The sequence below is a fragment of the Chiloscyllium plagiosum genome, chromosome 15, assembly GCF_004010195.1.
Source record: "Chiloscyllium plagiosum isolate BGI_BamShark_2017 chromosome 15, ASM401019v2, whole genome shotgun sequence".
NCBI lineage: Eukaryota > Metazoa > Chordata > Chondrichthyes > Orectolobiformes > Hemiscylliidae > Chiloscyllium > Chiloscyllium plagiosum.
In genome coordinates this window covers 49614479-49621305 of record NC_057724.1, presented here as the reverse complement: position 1 = coordinate 49621305, position 6827 = coordinate 49614479, and the positions used below count along the sequence as shown (strand labels likewise).

At 49.2% G+C, this 6827-nt stretch overlaps 1 protein-coding gene across 4 annotated transcripts in view; it reads right to left on the bottom strand.

Moving 5' to 3' along the window:
- Positions 1-6827, bottom strand: part of tenm1 (teneurin transmembrane protein 1) — a 2412691-nt gene that overhangs the window by 1560018 nt on the left and 845846 nt on the right. The gene's annotated exons all lie outside the window — the stretch shown is intronic.

Genomic DNA, 6827 nt, shown 5'->3' with positions numbered 1-6827 from the left:
TGTTTGTCTGAGTGATGGTCTGTGTGTGTGTATCTGTCTGAGTGTCTGTGTGTGTCTGAATGTATGTGTGTCTGTGTGTGTGTGTCTGTCTGTCTGAGTGACTGTATGTGTCTGAATGTGTCTATCTGTCTGTCTGAGTGACAGTCTGTGTGTCTGAATGTGTGTGTGTCTGAGTGACGGTCTGTCGGTGTGTCTGTCTGTCTTTTTGTGTGTCTGTCTGTCTGAGTGACTGTGTGTGTCTGAATGTGTGTGTGCGTCTGAGTGACGGTCTGTATGTGTGTCTGTCTGTCTTTCTGAGTGTCTGTGTGTATGTCTGTCTGAGTGACTGTCTGTGTGTGTGTCTGAATGTGTGTGTGTATCTGTGTCTGTGTGTGTCTGTCTGAGTGACGGTCAGAGTGTGTGTGTGTGTCTGAATGTGCGTGTGTGTCTGTCTGAGTGACTGTGTGTGTCTGAATGTGTGTGTGCGTCTGAGTGACGGTCTGTATGTGTGTCTGTCTGTCTTTCTGAGTGTCTGTGTGTATGTCTGTCTGAGTGACTGTCTGTGTGTGTGTCTGAATGTGTGTGTGTATCTGTGTCTGTGTGTGTCTGTCTGAGTGACGGTCAGAGTGTGTGTGTGTGTCTGAATGTGCGTGTGTGTCTGTCTGAGTGACTGTGTGTGTCTGTGTCTGTGTATGTGTGTCAGTCAGTGCCTGTACCCAGTGCCACTGTCTGTCCTGCGCAGTCACCCCATGCTGGGTGCCGTCCAGTATCATACACAATCATGAATACTTCACCAATGCAATAGGGGTTGCCCAGTCACCATGAGCAGAGGTCTACAGCACAGGCGAAGGTCCTTCAGCCCATCATATCCGTGCTGATCAATAACTATTCTGATTCCATTTCCCTCCACTTGGCCCATTGCCCTGTATTCCGAGTACACATCTAAATCCTTTGTCAATGTGATGAGGGTTTCTACTTCTCCCACCCTGACAGGCAGCCAGTTCCGGATTCCCAGTACCCTCTGGGTGCAAATGCTTTTCCCTCACATCCTGCTGTCAACCTCCTGGCACTTTCCCTTCAATCCATGCCCCTGGCCATTGACCTCTCCATGCCCCTGGCCATTGACCCCTCCATGCCCGGGAGTAGGTTCTTCCTGTTTACCCTAAAAATGTGCCCCTGATTATTTTTATGCATCTCAATTGTCTGCCTTCTCAGTCTCCTCTGCTCCAATGATGATGGTGTCTCGGTAATTTCCCTGGCTGTATAATCCTAGGCTAATGTTGTCAATGCGTACCAAAGTTGGTCCTTTCTAAGGACATTGGTTAGCTCAGTTGGCTGTATGGCTGGTTCGCGATGCAGAGTGATGACAACAGCACGGGTTCAATTTCCACACCGGCTGAAGACCATAAAGAATTCTCCGTCTCAGCCTCCCCTCGCCTGAGGCATGGTGACCCTCAGGTTAAAGCCCCCACCAGTTGTCTCTCTCTCTCTAATTAACAGAGCAGTCCTGTGTTTTTCTTTTTATTTGTTGATGGGATGAGGGTATTGCTGGCCAGGCCAGCATTTATTACCCACCCCTAATTACCCAGAGGGCAATTGAGACTTACCCCCACCCCTGTGAGTGTGGAGTCATGAGTAGGCTTGACCAGGTCAGGATGGTAGTTTCCTTCATTAGTGAACCAGATGGGGTTTCCCAATAATGGATTCATGGTCATCATTAGAGTTCTCATTCCAAATGTTCTTTTATTGAATTCAAACTCCACATCGGTGGGATTTGAACCCGTGTCCCCAGAACATTCCCTCGGTTAATAGATTAATAGTCCAGCGATGATACTGCTGGGCCATCACTTCCCCATTAGTCAGGTAAGACAAGGCAACTTTACCTTCTCCATTGCTTCTAGTCCACCAGCCATTCTGATTCCAAATTCTTATCATTGTCTCGAAATCCACGGTTTTCCTTATTACTCTCAGTCCCTACCGAAATCCCCCACTTTAATCACTCCACCAATGGCAGCCCTGCCTTGGGGCTGACTTTGTAATTCCATCTGGAAACCTTACGGTTGTAACGTCCGAGCCTATGTCGCTCCCTGACACTGTACCCTTTGTTGATGCATGTAGTCACCCAAACCATCCTTGTGTGTTGACCTTTGCCTTGATATTTACTCTTTTGTAGATTTATTGTGGTATCCTGGAGAATGTTGATGAATTGTCGCTGAACCTTCTAGAAAAACACGTGAGTATGGGTTTGTTGATACACCCTAATCTTGACTTCGGTCAGTGAAACTGTCCGGCCACTGCCCACCCACCCTGATATAATACCATCTTAGCTCAGAGAGAATCTCAGCCTGGGCATTGTTGGGTACAGACAAACCTGTGTACATAACAACAAAGAGCAGGAAGAGGCCATTCAGCCCTTTGAGTCTGGACTACCATTCAATAATATCGTGGCTGATCTGATTTTAACCTCAACTCCACATTTCTACATATTGCCTGACAATCCCTTCACCGCCCTGACCATCAGGAATCTATCTAACTCAGACTGAAAACTACACCCCCGCTGCAGACACTGGATCCTGTAATTCAGGCTGACCACGAAGAGTGTGGTGCTGGAAAAGCACAGCAGGTCAGGTAGCATCCGAGGAGCAGGAGAGTCAACGTTTCGGGCATAAGCCCTTCATCAGGAAGGGGCTGAAACATCGACTCTCCTCCTCCTCGGATGCTGCCTGACCTGCTGTGCTTTTCCAGCACCACTCTCTTGACTCTGATCTCCAGCATCTGCAGTGTCCACCTTCTCTTGACTTGTTGACCTCCCAAGTGCAGTATTTTCTTATCTGTTCCTGGGATGTGAGAAGGTGGGGGTGAGCTGCCTTGTTAAAGCACCGCAGTCCATGTGCTGTAGGTAGACCCATCATGGTGTTATGGGGGAATTCTAGGATTTTGACCCAGTGACACTGAAGGACCGGGGATATATTTCCAAGTTTGGGAGGTGGTGCTGTTCCCCTTGAACATCTAGCTTGTAGTAATCATGGGTTCGGAAAGTGCTGTCTGAGAAGTCTTGGTGAATTTCTGGAGTGCGTCTTGTGGATGGTACACGCTGCAGCTATTGAGTGTCAGTGATGGAGGGAGTGGATGTTTGTGGATGTGCCAATAGAGCGTGCTGCTTTGCCCTGGGTGATGTTAAGCTTCTTGAGTGTTGTGGGGAGTATGCCATCACACTCCTGACTTGATGTGAAGGTGCTGCTGTTGGACTGGGGTGGGCAAAGTCAGAGGTCACACGGCACCAGGTTATAATCCGACAGGTTTATTTGAAATCACAAACTTTTTGGAGTGCAGCCCCTTCAGCAGGGGAAGTGGAGAGAAGCGTATCGACAGGGAGACAAAAAGATCGTACAAATGGTGTGAGTGGGGTCTCAACCCAGACTGAATAATAAGTCTCTGCAGGTGATCGAAAGTGTCAGACGGTGTGAGTAAAGTGTCAACAGCTGAATAACAAGTGAAGGGATGACCGATAAATTGAGACGGAGAGATAATTACAAAAAACTAAAAATGAGGTGGTGCTGGAGACAAACCAAACGGCTGGAATAACATGATGGGTGTAAGGGTCACATGCTGAGGGTCTAACCAAAGTAACAAATAATCCAAAACTACACAAACTAATTATGGTAGAGGGACCATAACAAGTTATCAAGGTGATGGTTTCAAGACAGGACAGTGACGAAGATTTTACAAATACAGAAGTGTGGTGAGGTCATATGTAGTGCCACATGAATCCAACTCCTTGTGCCTTTTAGATGGTGGACAAGCTTTAGGGAGTCAGGAGGTGAGTTACTCACTGCAGTATTCCCAGCCTCTGACTGGGTCTTATAGCCACTGTGTTTATCTGGTGAGTCCGGTTGAGTTTCTGGTTAATGTTAACCCCAAGGATGTTGATAGTGGGGGATTCAGTGATGGCAACACCAGTAAATGTCAAGGACAGTGGTTAGTTTGTCTCTTATTGGTGATAATAATTGTCTGGTATTTGTGTGGCATGAGTGTTACCTGCCACTTGTCAGCCCAAGCCTGGATATTGTCCAGATCTTGTTGCATTTGATCATGGACTGCTTCAGTATCTGAGGAGTCGTAAATGGTGCTGAACATTGTGTAATCATCAGTGAACATCCCCACTTCTGCCCTTATGATGGAGGGAGGGTCATTGATGAAGCAGCTGAAGATGGTTGGGACTAGGACACGCCCCTGAGGAACTAGTGCTCTTGTGGTGCAGTGGTAATGACCCTATCTCTGAGTCTGGAGGCCCAGGTACAGGTCCCAGAAGCATGTGATGGATTCTCTGAACAGGTTGTTTCGAAAAATATCTACCCTGGGGAACTAGGATCTTGTGGTGTGGTGGTAGTGTTCCTACCTCTGGGCTAGGTAAGCCAGGTTCCACCTGCCCATGTGTCAAAACACCCAAATAGGTTGGCTGTAATAACGAGGGAGGTAATGATGGCATAGTGGGGTGGAATGATTGAGGATACCCTGTGGAACTCCTGCATGGATGTCTTGGAGCTGAGATGACTGACCTAGGACTGAAGGAGGCACCATCCTCCTGCGACATCAATATTTATCCCTGAATCAGTATTCCAGAGGAGGTGATTCGATCATTCCCACCTTGCTGGGGGGAGATGTGGCAGCCTGCTGTGTGTAAATTGGCTTCTGTCTTCCCAATGTTCCAACACTGACGCTTTTAAAGTTCTCAGTTGCTTTCAAAGTACATCAGATAGTGGAGTGAGCTGAGGATTGGGTGTTCAGTGAGTCCTTGTTGGTAGTTATCGGGTCTTCACCAGCTTTTCCCATTGAAAACAACTGCTCGTCCGAGTGTCCCTGTAAAAGTGTCAGTAATCTGGGCAGAGGAACAGAAACTGACCCAACATTCTGGAAGGTGGCCGCCCTATAAAACTTCCAAGGACCATAACACCATAAGAAATAGGAGTGGACGCACGGCCATTCGGCCCATTGAGACCACTCTGCTATTTAATCATGGCTGATGGGCATTTCAATTCTATTCACCCGCACTCTTCCTGTAGCCCTTGATTCATTGCCAGATCAAAAATTTATCAATCTCTGCCTTGAAGACACAGAACGTCCCGGCCTCCACTGCGCTCCCTGGCAGTGAATTCCACAGGCCCACCACCCTTTGGCTAAAGAAATGTCTCCTCATTTCCGTTCTAAGTTGACCCCCTCTAATTGTAAGGCTGTGCCCATGGGTCCTAGTCTCCCCGCCTGACAGAAACAACTTTCCAGCATCCACCCTTTCTAAGCCATGCATTTTCTTGTAAGTTTCTATAGGAGCAGGAGGAGGCCATTCGGCCCTTCGAGCCTGCTCCACCACTCATCACCACCATGGCTGATCCTCCAACTCAATAGCCTAATCCTGCTTTCTCCCCATAATCTTTCATCCCATTCCCCCCAAGTGCTATATCTACCTGCCTCTTGAATGTTTTGGCATCAACTACTTCCTGAGCTAATGGATTCCACAGGCTCACCATGCTTTGGGTGAAGAAATGTCTCCTCATCTCCATTTGGTCCATGCCAAATCCCCAGACTGTGAACCCTGGACAAACCCACCATCCTCCCTGCATCTGCCCCCGTTACAGTGTGGAAACAGGCCCTTCGGCCCAACAAGTCCACACTGACCCTCCGAAGAGCAACCCACCCAGACCCACTCCCTTACATTTACCCCTTCACCTAACACTACGGGCAATTTAGCATGGCCAATTCACCTAACCTGCACATCTTTGGACTGTGGGAGGAAACCGGAGCACCCGGAGGAAACCCACGCAGACAACGTGCAAACTCCACACAGACAGTCGCCTGAGGCGGGAATTGAACCCGGGTCTCTGGCGCTGTGAGGCAGCAGTGCTAACCACTGTGCCACTGTGCCGCCGTGCCGCCCAATTGTATAAGTCTCTCAGAGATCCCCCCTCCATTTGTCTGAATTCCAGCGAAAACGATCCTAACCGAGTCAATCTCCCATCATACGTCAGTCCTGCCATCCGCTGAATCAGTCTGGTACGAGGCCAATCAGCCCATCGTGCCTGTACTGTCTCTTCACATGAGCATTGTTACCCAGTGCCAATCTCCTGCATTCTCTACAAATCCCTGCACACCATTTCTATCCAACTAATCATCCAACTCCCTGTGGAGGGATTCACATGATGAGTAAAGCAGATTGAATCCCCCCCCGCTCCAGGTCTGACACCACCCACCACCCGGGTCTGACTGGCACCAGGGCAGCCTCCAGCGCTGTGCCCTGGGGTCTGCTGCCAGCTGATGACCTGTTTTGTCTGGTTTCTGTCCCAGATCTGTGCGACTTGTAAGCGAGTGCAGGCGCTCCTGAACCCGCTCAGCTGGAGCCACATCGGTTTACACCAGAGCTACACAGCAGCAGCGGAACTACCCGGAGCCTTTGATGAGCTCGACCACAAGATTCTGCAATTGTGCGGTACGTACAGAACCCTTCCTGCCCGGACCACACATCGAGGGGGGCAAGGGAGGGAGGGGGAGAGTGTCGAAGGAGCTCTACTCTGTATCTAACCCCGTGCTCTCTCTGTCCTCGGAGTGTGATTATTGGTGGTGGTGTGGGTTTATGAGATTTAATTTCGGGGAATGGGGAGTACAGTTTGGGAGGATATGGAAGTGATTTGGGTGATATGGCATGAAATGTAGGGGGACAAAAGGTGAGATTTGGGGGAAGGTTCTCATTTGGGGGGAACGATGTGTTTTGGGGACGTGGTGTGAGTTGGGGACACGGTGTGAGTTGGGGACGTGGTGTGAGTTGGGGACGTGGTGTGAGTTGGGGACGTGGTGTG